The sequence below is a fragment of the Pipistrellus kuhlii genome, unplaced genomic scaffold, assembly GCF_014108245.1.
Source record: "Pipistrellus kuhlii isolate mPipKuh1 unplaced genomic scaffold, mPipKuh1.p scaffold_m20_p_62, whole genome shotgun sequence".
In the NCBI taxonomy this organism is placed as follows: domain Eukaryota; kingdom Metazoa; phylum Chordata; class Mammalia; order Chiroptera; family Vespertilionidae; genus Pipistrellus; species Pipistrellus kuhlii.
This window is the reverse complement of record NW_023425565.1, coordinates 475,208-488,691: the sequence shown is the minus strand read 5'-3', so window position 1 is coordinate 488,691 and position 13,484 is coordinate 475,208.

Genomic DNA, 13,484 nt, shown 5'->3' with positions numbered 1-13,484 from the left:
CCCCACAGCTGAGATATTCCTCCAGACCTTCAGCTGCTGTATGTTGGAGCCTGCCAGCCCTTTCGTGCCTCCACCCTTCCTAGCCGCAGGCTCTGTATTAGCTAAGAAAAGGATTCTATGTGGTCTCCACTTTCCACCCTTGGTTATCAGGATCCACTGCATCTGGTCTTCAGTACCATGTTTCCCTGAAAATAAGACATCCTCTGAAAATAAGACCTAGCACGTGGAAAGATAAGACATCCCCTGAAAATAAGACCTAGCGCAACTTTGGGAGAAAAAATTAATATAAGACACTGTCTTATTTTTGGGGAAACAGGTATTAAGGTTATTACCAGTCTCTATGTGGTCTCCACTTTTGGTCTTCGGGCATTAGGGTTCTCTCCTGTGAGTTTTCTGTTGATTATTCAGGAAGTTTTTCTGTATTTTAGTTGTAATTCCAGTTTGTTCCTGGGAGCATGTCTCTGCAGCATCCACTTACTAAGCTGACATTTTTAATCTACCTTCAACTGATTATTCAGGATGGTTTTTCTGTTTTAGTTATAATTCCAGTCTGGTCCTGGGAGCACCTCAGTTTGACTTCCACTTGATCTGCTGCCATTTTGGAAACTCTGAAGCATTTCCTTTTTATTAATCAATAAATTTGTGTGGCTTGGAAATATTATCACAAACATCATTGAGCTGGGGATTATAATAAACATTGTGCCTTTATAGGTAATATATAAGAGTACATCATCTTTTAAAAAGTCCCATGGTCAGGAGCTCTGCGGGGAGGCTCTTGGTGGGTGGGGGAATATGGAGGGTGTGCATCCCAGAAGGGAGAGAAGAGGAGGGAAGGGCGGGCCTGGCTGGGTACCTGGGCTCAGAGATGGCGAGGGGGCTCGCTTTCCACAGGGCTAGTCCAAGGGCATCAGGCTGTTGCTCCTGGGCCAGATTGCTCCTCAGCCTGCCTCAAAGTGTCCTCTGCACCAAGCTGCCGCCCAAAGGCGGTGCTTCCCTGGCAGGGGACCCCGCTCCACCCATCGCCCCCATTCCTAGGCCACCATGGAGCTGAGGGGAGGGCGGGAAGGGCCTCCTGAGAGCGGGCAGCGCCAGTGCGGTTCTGCCTCCGGTTTCCACAGGGTTTCCACAGTGACAACAAGGGTCTCCCGAGGTGTGGCTGCCGACTTGTCACACTGAGCATGCGGCTTGGAGACCACATCTGGGAAATACTTCCATGGGGCGTTCCCCTAAGACTCCTGCGAAAGTGCGAAAGCGTGGAGGGACCCTTCCCACCAAGCAGCACGGCCAGGGGAAGGTGGCATCTCTGCGCACGCGGCTCCACCTTGTCCAAGGCCAAGGTTTCCTTTAAGATCATGCTGACATCCCACCGTGGCCTTGTAAAGAACTCAGTGTTCCTGAAATTACACCAGCCTTTAAGTTCACAGCTGTCTTTAAGTCTGTAGCAGGAGAATTTAAAATACCTGCAGCCACAGTGCAATTATTACCAATGACGGAAAAGAAATAAATCCTGCACAGACTACTGGAAATGTTTGGTTCAGAGCTGCAAATTATTCCTATAGATCGGGGGTCTTCAAACTACGGCCCGCGGGCCACATGCGGCCCGCAGAGGAGTCTGATCAGGCCCGCCAGGTTTTTTGGGCAGTGAGCGCAGCCGAAGTGTTACAGTAGGAATTAGTAGTTCATATTCATATAGTCCGGCCCTCCAGCTCTCTGAGGGACCGTGATCTGGCCCCCACTTTAAAAAGTTTGAAGACCCCTGCTATAGATCATGTTGGAAATTGTTAATAACCTCTACTTGAAGGTAGAATTACCTTTCAAAATAAATATTGGTATTGCTATTGTTAAACTGAAATCAGGCATTTAAAATACTATAAAAACATCAACTAGCTGATGAAATAATGAAAGATGATTCTTTTCCTTCTGGTTAAGTCCAGTCTTCATGTGAAGAAAGGATGCTCCAGCTCGAAGGTACCATTTTTACAGATCTCGGTCTTTCATTGTTATCCCACAGCATGCAAAGCTATTCACTTGGGATAACTGGATAACCAACTGTGTGTTATTACTGAAGGATGCTGCTGATAATTCTTCCTGAGGACATTTGGAAGGTTAAATATATTGACACTTTATCTTTAAAATTTTTAAGAGGTTTATGTATCATACATTGCAGATTACTTGACAGGATCTGACTTGCAGATTCAAAAATAGTTGGATACTTAATGATATACTGTTTATGATAAAGGATACAGACATTAATTAATACTTAACAGTCTTGACTTCCTACATTTAGGTTTTTGTTGTTGTTTTTTTAAGATTAAAGCTTCATGTGAGAAAAAAAAACACACACACACACCAAGATGGCGGCATAGGTAAACACCTAATTGCAGCCTCACACAACAATTTAAAAAAAAAAATACAACTAAAATACAAAATGGACATTATCCAGAACTACAGGAAAGTTGACTGACTGGAAATTCTACAACTAGAAGGAAAGAGAAAACCAGAAGGAAAATCAGAGGAGCTGTAAAAGCCTAAGGTACAGAGACACGGTATACACAGGGAGAGGAAGAAGACAGAGAGGAGGAGAGGCTGAGTGACTGGCTTGTGTTCCCTAGCAGGAAGGAGATAAAAGCTCTGGACTGTGCTAAACCCCAGTTCCGACTGCACTGAACCTAGTTCTGGGCGAGACCCTGGGGACCCAGGCCCATACGAGGGAGTCTGGGCTGAAAGGTGGAAACTCAGGGGAACGGCAAAAAGCAGTCCTGGAGGCGCACACATTTCATGCAGAGGACTGACTGTTGACTGCTGCTAGATTGCCCTAGCGGGAAGGAGACAAAAGCTCCAGACTGCTCTGAACTCCACTTCCAACCCCACTTCCAACTGCACTGAACCCCAGTTCCAGGCTCATTGGAGGAGAGCCTAGACTGTCTGGTAGTGGGCGACCCTCGAGGGCACCTTTCTCTCAGAGGTGCTTGCAGCGAGTACCGAAGTACACTGAGGAACACTGAGACTCAGGAACCTCCTAGGGTGGAGCTGACAGGAAGCCAAGGCTGTAGGCTCCACCCTGAAACTCTGCCCCATCCAAACTGAACGCATAGGCTTTTGCAATTTTCCAAGTCTAGTCGAATAAGGCTGTCTCCCGGCACAGACACAGCTGATCTTCACAGTCAATTGGCCTGGAGGTCAGTTCCTCCCAGGGATACCAACAACAATCAAGACTTAACTACAACAAGGCTGGACACACAGTCCACAAAAGGGGACACCAAGAGTGTCCACCTCAGGTGGGAGACTGAACCATATAAGACACCTTAGCACACAAAGCCACCCTAGCAACTCAGTGAAGCAGCGAAAATGCCAAGACAAGGAAACAGATCACAAGCAAAAGAAATGGAGGACAGAGTTCAAAACCACGCTTATAAGGTTTTTCAAGAATTTCCTAAAAAAGGCCGATAAAATAAATGAGACCTATGAGGATATGAAAAGGGATCAAATAGAAATAAAAAGGGATCAACTAGAAATAAAGAATACATTGTCTAAAATAAAAAATATACAGAGTTCTAAAAACAGAATGGAAGATCATTGATGTTTCTATCCCCTCTCCTTTCTTTTCTGAAATCAATAAAAATATATTCTAAAAGAAAAAATTTCGTCTTTATATATATTAAAAGGTAATATGTAAATTTGTCTGGGATGCTTTTATAGTCACGACTGGCTACAAGCCTTAACAGTCACCACAGGTGCAGCTTGGAGAAAGGCCCCACCCCACTGGACACACACAGGGGAGGGGGCCTACTCCCAGCAGACACACACAGGGGCCTCTGCACATGAGCTGCAGAAGAAACACCCTTTCTGACTGCTCTTTGGCTAGGCTCCCTGTATGCCGCCACGCGCAGTGATGTTGGTAACTTGGGTAATAAGAAACCAAGAAGGTGATGTAGGGTTTTCCTACCTCACTCCTGGAGGAAAAAATGAAGGTTCGCTGCTGAAGGGGCTAAGAAATATTATATCCATGCCCTAGCTGGTTTGGCTAAGTGGATAGAGCATTGGCTTGCAGACTGAGAGGTCCCAGGTTCAATTCCAGTCAAAGGCATGTGCCTTGGCTGCAGGCACATCCCCAGTGGGAAGTATACAGGAGACAGTTGATCGATGTTTCTCTCTCTTCGATGTTTCTAACTATCTCTCTCCCTTCCTCTCTGTAAAAAAAATCAATAAAACGTATATTTTTTAAAAATGAAATGTCATATCCTGCCTTAGCCATTTTGGCTCAGTGGATAGAGCCTTGGCCTGCCAACTGCAGGGTCCAGGTTTGATTCTGACTAAGGGTATGCACCTAGTTTGTAGGCTCCTCCCTGGCTGGGGACCAGGTCAGGGCTCATGCATGAGGCAAAGAATCAAAGTGTCCTGCTCACATTGATGTTTCTCTCTGTCTTTCCCTCTCTCTTCCACACTCAATAAAAATCAATGGAAACATATCCTCAGGTGAGGGGGAAAAAAAAAAAGTCATATCCTATGAAAGACACATCTTGAAATGCCTGAAGAAAGTTGTCATTTTTTCGTGGTGAAGGGACTGGAGTTCGTGTTGATGAAAACACTTTGGCTGCTGCGGTGGCTGGCAGTGGCAGCAGCAGCGGGGTGATGGGAGAAGCACCTTCCCCTGATCATCCTGGTCACCTCCCACAGAGGGAGGCCAAACTGCAGCTTCAGCCGTCAGTAGGACATCCCCTAAGGGCTCCCTGACTGTGACAGGGGGCGGCTGGGCTGACGGACCCCTCCATCCCAGTTCACGAATTTCACGCACTGGGCCTCTAGTCCTTTTATAAGAGCCAGGTCTCACAGACAGGATAGATTGTGCCCTCCTCCCTGACTTTTTGGGGTAATAAGCCCCAGCATATGGGGTAATAACATGACTTTGTTACCAACAGCATTAGGCATGGTTTCATTATCTAAAGCTTTCTGAAAAACAAGTAATTAGTTCTACATTGTCTCAAAGCTTAATGTCATGGTAGATACAGATATAAGATGACATTCAAAATATTTAACCCACAGTATGAAATAAGCAATAACCAATAACCCTCAGCCTGGCCTGTACTTTCTCCCAATCCAGGACCCCTTGGGGGATGTTGGATAGATGGTTTTTGCTCAATCTCTGCAGCCTGATGCAGACAAGAGGGAGCCCGATCACCACAGGCCTGATCTAGACAAAAGGGAGCCCAATCCCCCAGGCCTGACCCCTGCAAGTTCAATTCAGGCAGAAGGGAGCCCAATCCCTGCAGTCCTGGTCCAGACAGGAAGGAGCCCAACCCTGTGCATTCAGCACCTGTCCCCTGTTGGTCAGTGCATGTCATAGCGATTGGTCGACCGGTCATCCAGTCACTTAGGCTTTTATAGATAGATATCTAGAGGCCTGGTGCGTGAAGTTTGTGCACATGGGGTGGGAGGGTGTCCCTCAGCCCGGCCTGTGCCCTCTCGTAATTCAGGACCCCTCAAAAAGGGGCCCTAGGCCTGACTGGTGATCAGGGCCCATTGGGGCTTTCCTTCCCCTGGCTCCCGGCAGCTGGCCTCACCTCTGCCGCTGCCACTGCTTGCCATCCGTGCAGCGCTGTCCCTGCCCCCACCACCAGTCAACTCCCTCTGCGGGCAAGAGGCATGGGATGCCATCACTTGGCTGGCTTGTGCCTCCCTCTGCAGGGCGATCACTGGCTGGCTCCGCCCACCTGCCACAGTGCTGCCAGTCTGGTAGCCTGGGCCTCTCTGAGGTGATCGATGGCGGGGCTCCCCCTCCCCCACCATCAATCGCCACGCAGAGGGTGGCCTGGGCCTCACTCTGGGGTGATCACAGGAGCACCCCTTCCCCAATTCACTGCCTTGCCAACAGGTGGCCTGGGCCTCCCGCTGTGGGGCTATTCTAACTATGTCTTATGGAGTGAAATTATGTACTTTTGTCTTTTTAGGAATTTGTCAACTTTATCTTAGTTATCAAATCTGTTGGGATAATAGGTTTATAATTCTTATCTTTTAAATACTTATAAAATCTGTTACTTCTTATTCCTGATATGCTAGTTTTCACGTCCTCTTTTCTGATCAGCCTGATTGGATGTTTATAAATAATATGAATTTCTCAAAGATTGTTTAATTAAATTGTTTTAACATATATTTTTATTGATTTCAGAGAGGAAGGGAGAGGGAGAGATAGAAACATCAATGAGAGAGAATCACTGATTTGCTAACTCCTGCACACCCCCTACTGGGGATTGAGCCCACAACCTGAGCATGTGCCCTTTACCAGAGTGGAACCTGAGACCCTGCAGTTCTCAGGCCAATGCTTTATCCACTTAGTCAAATTGGCTAGGACTTTAATTAAATTTTTAAAATATTTTTGCTTTTCTATTTTTTCATTTCCACACTGGTATTTTCTTTGTTGATATGATCCTTAGTTTTATTTTTTTCCATTAAATGTATTGGGATGATATTTGTTCATAAAATTATACAGATTTCAAGTATACAATTCTATGATACATTATCTGTATATTTCATGGTGTGCCCACTATTCAAAGTCAAATCTTCTTCCATCACCAAATATTTGACCCCCAGTATCTTTACTACCTCCTACCCACTTTCCTGTGGTAACCACCATACTGTTACCTGTGTCTATGAATTTTTGTTTTTCTTATTTGTTCACTTGCTTTCAGCTATTTGCAACAACATGGATGGATCTTGAGATTGTCATGTTAAGTGAAGTCAGAAAAAGTCAAGAATCTTATCATGTCACTCATATGTGGAACACACTGAAAATTTTTTTCTTTTATTCTGAATCTTTTTGGTTGTATTGCTCTTCTTTTTAAGGTGGAAGCTGAGATCAGTTATTCAAAATCTTCTCTAATGTAATTAGTACAATAAATTTCTCTTGAAGTACTCAATGAGGGAGATTTCACTAAACTTGAAATAGTTCTCCATTTTCATTCAGCTCAAAATTAATTGTTTGGCTCTATTTCAACCCATGAGTGACTTATGAGTGTTTTGCTTGGTTTGCAAGTTTGTGAAGAACTTCTAGAGATCTTTCTGTTACTGGTTTCTAATTTAACTCTCTACTGAAATATAACACATCCTATTAAGTTTAAGAGAAGTATCTCTTCCATTATGACAAACAGCACATATATTTGTACTATTTTTCTAAGTATGTTATTAGCTCCATGTGGGCAGGTCATAATCCCAATACCTTGTATAATGTCTGTTTAATAATTGCTCATTATTATGAATATTCAAAGTGTTTAATAATTGCTCATTATTAAGAATATTCAAAGATTCCACACTTCAAATACCATCACATTGGGGAGTAGGGCTTCAAAATACGGAGATTGGGGAGACACAAATATTCAGTCAATAGGGTAGGGGATGAAAAAAGAATTCACATATAAGTCATTCCTACTTCACAATTTTTTTCTTCAATACTAGATCTGGAAGTCCCGATAATAAGGCTAAAATTAAGGTCTAACAATTTAGAAACATCACCAAACGAGACACTATGTCTATTTCTTTGATTAATGACAAGAATTCCAAAGCGATTGATGGGATGGATAATCTCCCTGTATCACCAAGTTGGGCTGACTGTACAAATGTTTTGTTGCCTTATGGATAGGACAGCCATATTTTTTCTGCACTTAACCAACTCAATCCTATATGGCTAGGAATGGCCCAAAGAGGAAGCCCTGGTCATTTTGCCTTGCTAACATCACTTGCCACCATTAGTGACTTCAAGGGGAAAGGTCGATTTTAAAATTAATAGTACATGGGAGCAATCCTGAGATTGTTGCTTAGTGGAGGGGAGCCAATAAATGGGTGTTACAAAAGCAAACATCTATACTAATAAAAGGATAATATGCTAATTAGACCAGACATCTTCCAGACGTCCTTCCAAAGCTACGGTGGTGGGGGCTGAGGCAGAGGCGGTTGGGGGTGACCAAGCCAGCAGGGAAGGGCAGTTAGGGGCAACCAGGCAGGCAGACTGAGTGGTTAGGGGCAATCAGGCAGGCAGTCGAGTGGTTAGGAGCCAATGGTCCCAGATTGCAAGAGGATGTCCGACTGCCAGATTAGGCCCAATCCTAAACTGGCAGTTGGACATCCCCCAGGAGGTCCCAGCTTGGAGAAGGTGCAGGCTGGGCTGAGGGACCTCTCCACCCCATTCATGAATTTTGTGCACTGGGCCTCTAGTTCTAAGATAATAGTGGTGCCTGAATAGACATTAGAACAAGTGAAAAATATGCTTAGCTTAGACTCTGGTGTATCTTGGGACAAAAGACTGCCAACATTTCCTCCACTTTTAACTAAATGAAGGAGCTGTACAATGGCCAATCTAAGCACACTTTCAGGATCTATGTCCTCCTTTTTATTCTATAAACAGATCAGAACTAAGATGACTATGTGGAACAATACCAATGTAGCTGTCTCTTATGGTTCTCATTCCATAGAACATTGTGTTTATAAAATAGAATAGGCTTAAGGAATACTTACACTTGAATGACAGACTGATTAGAATTCTTATTATTCAACAGATGTATACCATAAAGTGCAGATAGCTATAGATCTGGGAGGCCCTCCAAAAAGGAAAGTGTAAAAATATGAGACTATTTGTATCAACATTATAGGGTGGTCTAAATTATACAACCCTGCACTTGTTACTACAACTCTGAAATCTGTGTGTATTTTGATTGTCTATTTGATTACATGTTGTTGAAAGGCAAATGACTGTTGTCAAACTAAGAGTGATGGTTTTATTGTAAAAGGCTTGGACAAAAAATCAGGGGTATTAAGTCCAGCACACTTGGAATAGGCCTAACCTAAAATATCTATACATCACTATTCATTAGTCAAAGAATGAAATACTTTAGTGATGCTTTGTAACCATGGATCCAAGAAGTTTGGGGACATGTTTGAACATCTTATCAACAGTGTTTATTGATAACAGTGCAATTGATCATTTATACCCATTCTCATTAAGACCTTCAGAGTCTGCTTGCCTGAAAATACGCCTACATATCTAGCACAATAGAAGAAACCTTGGCAGTAAATCAATTTTTGGCTGACAGGGTATTCTGGGCATATGTTGGTTCTTACGAGATAAAATTATGTCTGTACAGTGGATAACATTGGGAGCTTGTGCTTGACTTTTATCTAAACCCCTTGCTGAGGAGCAACCTTGGCTATGATGCAATGCATTATTTTTCCTTAATACACTAAAATTTGTAAGTATTGCTATTTTGGTCCTGAGTCTTCTTTGCAATTTAACTGTCACTATTAGTGCACCATATTCCTTGGAATATGGCAGTTCTGTAGTTTTATGCCTCGTGGCCACTTCTCAATACATAACCTTTTTCTCTCTCATGAGGTAACTACCCATAAGGCTTGGTGTATAATCTAGTTCTTTCTTCGTGTTGTTTATTCAGTAGTCTCTTTTGTTCCTGTGCTTTCAAAGTGTGCTTGTTGGTTTCTCCTTTTCTTGGATTCAGTGTACTCTGGCCACCAATAATCTTCTCTGGTTTCCTGAGAAGTCATACAGTGAAGTTTTATTCCTGTTTATCACAACAGGCTCGACTACATTCTACTTGTGCTGTGGGGCTATTATCTTCTATAAGAGGTACATGCCTATTTTTGAAAGCATGTTATTAATAGAACTGTTTTTCACATGTACTTTAATCAATTTCTCTCCCAGAGGTGTTGTTTTTATAAGAGTTCCTATTAGATTTTCATCCACACTTGTATAATATGCACTGTTTGTGTGTTACAACATATGCCCATGTGTTCTTGCTTCACTAGTAATTCTTAGTCTCTATAGTCCTTCCCTGGTTTAACTATTAATATATTATCTGGGAGTGACCATTTGCTCCTCATCTTTTATATAGCTACTAGAGGCCCAGTGCACTAAATTCATGCACTGATAGGATCCCTAGCATCTGCTGGCTGCTGGCCCAGTATTCCTCTTCCTCTCTTCCGCTGGCCAGCTCTGCCCCCTGGTCAAACTCCCAAATGAACTCCCAGTTGAGGGTACAATTTGCATAATATACTTTTATTATATAGGATCTCACTATGTCACCTGCCTATTGTTGACAGGCCCAAACCTAACTTTCTGTCTAATGATAACACACACACCCCTGTTTTGTGTTTATTTAATCCTAACCCTACAATATTTTTCCACTGATTTTTAGAGTGGAAGGAAGGAGAAGGGGGGAAGAGAGAGAAACATTGATGTGAAAGAGACACATTGATTAGTTGTCTCCTGCATGCCCAGGCTGGGGATGGAGCCTACAGCCAAAAAAAGTGCCACTGACCAGGAATCAAACCAGCAACCCTACAGTCAACAGTCCAGCACTCTAACCACTGAGCTAACAGGCTAGACTCTAGATGACACCACTCTTTTTTTGTGTTAGTACCATATAATTTATCAAAGCTTTAAAAGAAAAAACCCTATGCAGGCATCTGGCCGTGACACTCCCATTTTACTCTCAAGCCTGACTTATTTCTCCTATCATCTTAGATTTCTTAGTTATCACGGCTTGTCATTCTTTGTATCTACTGTTATTATCTGGGTCAATATAATAACCTCTGGGTTGATTGGCTCAGATAACGCAAACTTTCTTTCAGTCCTTTCGTTACTCAAAGTCCAGTCTCCAAAGATAAAGTTGATGTATAGAAGAGCTCAGCGATGTGGTTCGGGGACTGGGCCAGGAGGCGGCGATTTTGATTTCTGGTTAGGTCTCATGCCCAGGTGCGGGCTCACACCCCAGGGTGATGTGTGCAGGAGGCAGTTGATCAATGGTTCTCTCTCTTCATTGATGTATTTCTCTCTCCCTCTCCATTCCTCTCTGAAATCAATAAAGGTAAATATATGTTTTTAAAGATGTACAGAAGAGTTGAGCACCACTACCATGATGAGATGTGAAGATAAATAAAATCCTGAAGATAAATCCTGGGAACAAAGAAAAGGGCAATGATTCATTCATATTCCAATAAACACTAAAACCAAAACGTTGGATTATGAACTAAATCAGCATAAGACTCCAGGTGTTCTAGTTTTTAAGCTATTTTTATTGTCTCCAACACTAAAATATGAAATATATAAAAAGGATTTTGATCTTATTTTATATGCAACTTGATAAACTATTAGTTTATTCAAGAAATTTTTATCAAGTAGTAAGCATGGTGCTATGCTTTTAAGTTGAGGGATACTACCTCAACCAGGTGATCAAGTTTAGCATCGTTAATGATCATTCACATTGACAGCATATGCTATTAATGAGAATGGCATTTTTTTAACCTCTGTGATCTTCCTTCAAAAGTATAAAATGGTAACACCAGTGCAAACATAAAAATATACTAGAAACCCAAATTGAGAGTCTACAAAATACTCAAGTACTTCTCAAAACTGTCAAGTTAATAAAAATAAAAAATAAATAAAAAAACACCAAAAAAACCAGCAACCCTATTTCTCATATGGAAGGTATGAGAAATTGTCAAAGACCAGTGGAAGCTAAGAAATGTACTAGAGTAATAAAAGATGTTAATAAGGGGACTGTGTGAGGAGTATATAGGAATTATTGTTTTAATTTTTCTTTAAATCTATTATTCCAGAATGAAGTTAATTTTTTTAAAATTTAAAGTACTTTAATTTTCTAGGAATCAATAGTTTTCTGAAAAATCAAGCATGATTCATTTCCCTTTTGGCCCCTTGCAACAAACTCACATTGTATCGAATCGGCAGGGCCAAACATATTCTCTTAGTTGCTGGAACTCTCCTGCCACTAGGATTGCTAACTCAGTCTCTGGTGTGCTAGCCCAGGTGGTACCATCAGCCTCATCTCCTGGCTTTTTTCTATGGCAGTGAAGCCACTAAGTAAAGCGATAACAAGCCAGTCAAAGAAATACCTGCTTTTCCAATTAATGGTAAAGAACAAATAATAACACATAATTTTCTCTCACATAATATTAATAGGGAATAGAATATTTACTCAGGGAATCAACTGACATTGTCCACATAATCTATCAGATCACACTTGCAGAAAGCAACATGCCCAGTGTTGAGATAAAATTTTAGTGGTCCAGATTTTTAAAATGAGAAATTAATTTACTTTCTTCTCTGTGCTGACCAAACCATGTAGCCTGAAATTAGGACAGATTGAACAAATATTTTCTTGGCTAAGACTATAGTATATTTTGCCCCCCGCCTCCCCCCACCAAAAAAAAGCGAGTTCTTTTTAAGATTAATGCAGACTTCTGACATGAAAGTAGCCTTGATTTCATTCAAATTCTAAAACCTCCTACCCAAGCAGGGCAGAAATCAACTATAATAGTTTGCAATGCTGCATTATCAGCAAGCATCATAGGAGTGGGATAAAATCCTATATAGAATACTCAGGCTACATGTGTACAAGAAAGCTGAGACTTGCTTTATAATTACTCAGTGCAAAATGAAACACTAAAATGGCATAAAATGAAGGTCAAAAGAACACCTAAGAATCAACATCCACCACACACACAAAGAATCCTTGAGAAATCTTATAGTCCTAAAAAACAGGGTCAGACCAATATTCAGAGATCACAGGCATGCCAAAATCTAACAGCATTAAGCTCAGGGAATCCAAAGCAGCATAGACAGTCAATCAGAAAAGTTAACAGGCCCAGACCAAGTTTGGCTACTGCCTTCTATTGTTACAGAGACTCACAGATGTACCACATAACTCAGAGACTAGTCACAAACATTTATTAGTGTTGTCCACAGAATTCAACCTATTCTTCCATCTTTAAAATTTCCACAGTGAGTTTGTGCACAAGTATTTTCTATAAAACTTACGTAACATATAAAACAAGTTTTAGTACATCAGTTCTAGGTGAAAATTTTATTCATTTCTGAAACTGATACATTTTCTTAGAAAAAAAATTATCTGTTGCAAACTCAATGTGTTAGAAATGTACTTATCAAAATACAAGATTTTAGTCTAATCTTAATCATTTGATGTTTAATCAAGTTCACTTGGAAGTAAAGGCCTTTGAGTTTTTCCCTGAGATTTCTTTCATTTCTAATGCGGTCAGATTATTCAGGACATTGACAGAAGTTGCTTTCCATATACAATGACTAGGGGTCCAGTGCATAAAATTCATGCATGGGGGGGTGGGAGGGAGAAGGGGGTCCCTCAGCCCAGCCTTGCACTCTCTCCAATCGGAGACCCCTTGGAGGATGTCCGGTTGCCTGTGGGATAAGGCCCAAACTGGCAGTCAGACATCTCTCTCACAATCTGGGACCACTGGCTCCTAACTACTCACCTGCCTGCCTACCTGATAGCCCCTAACTGTCCTCCCCTGCCAACCTGATCCCGCCCCCAACTTCCCTCTGCTGCCAGTCTGGTTGTCCCCCTGCCCTGCCAGCCTGATCTTGACCAGTCTCTGTCTCTCTTTGTTTTTCTCAGCAGTCCTCCATGCCTCCCTGTGTCCCTCTTCCT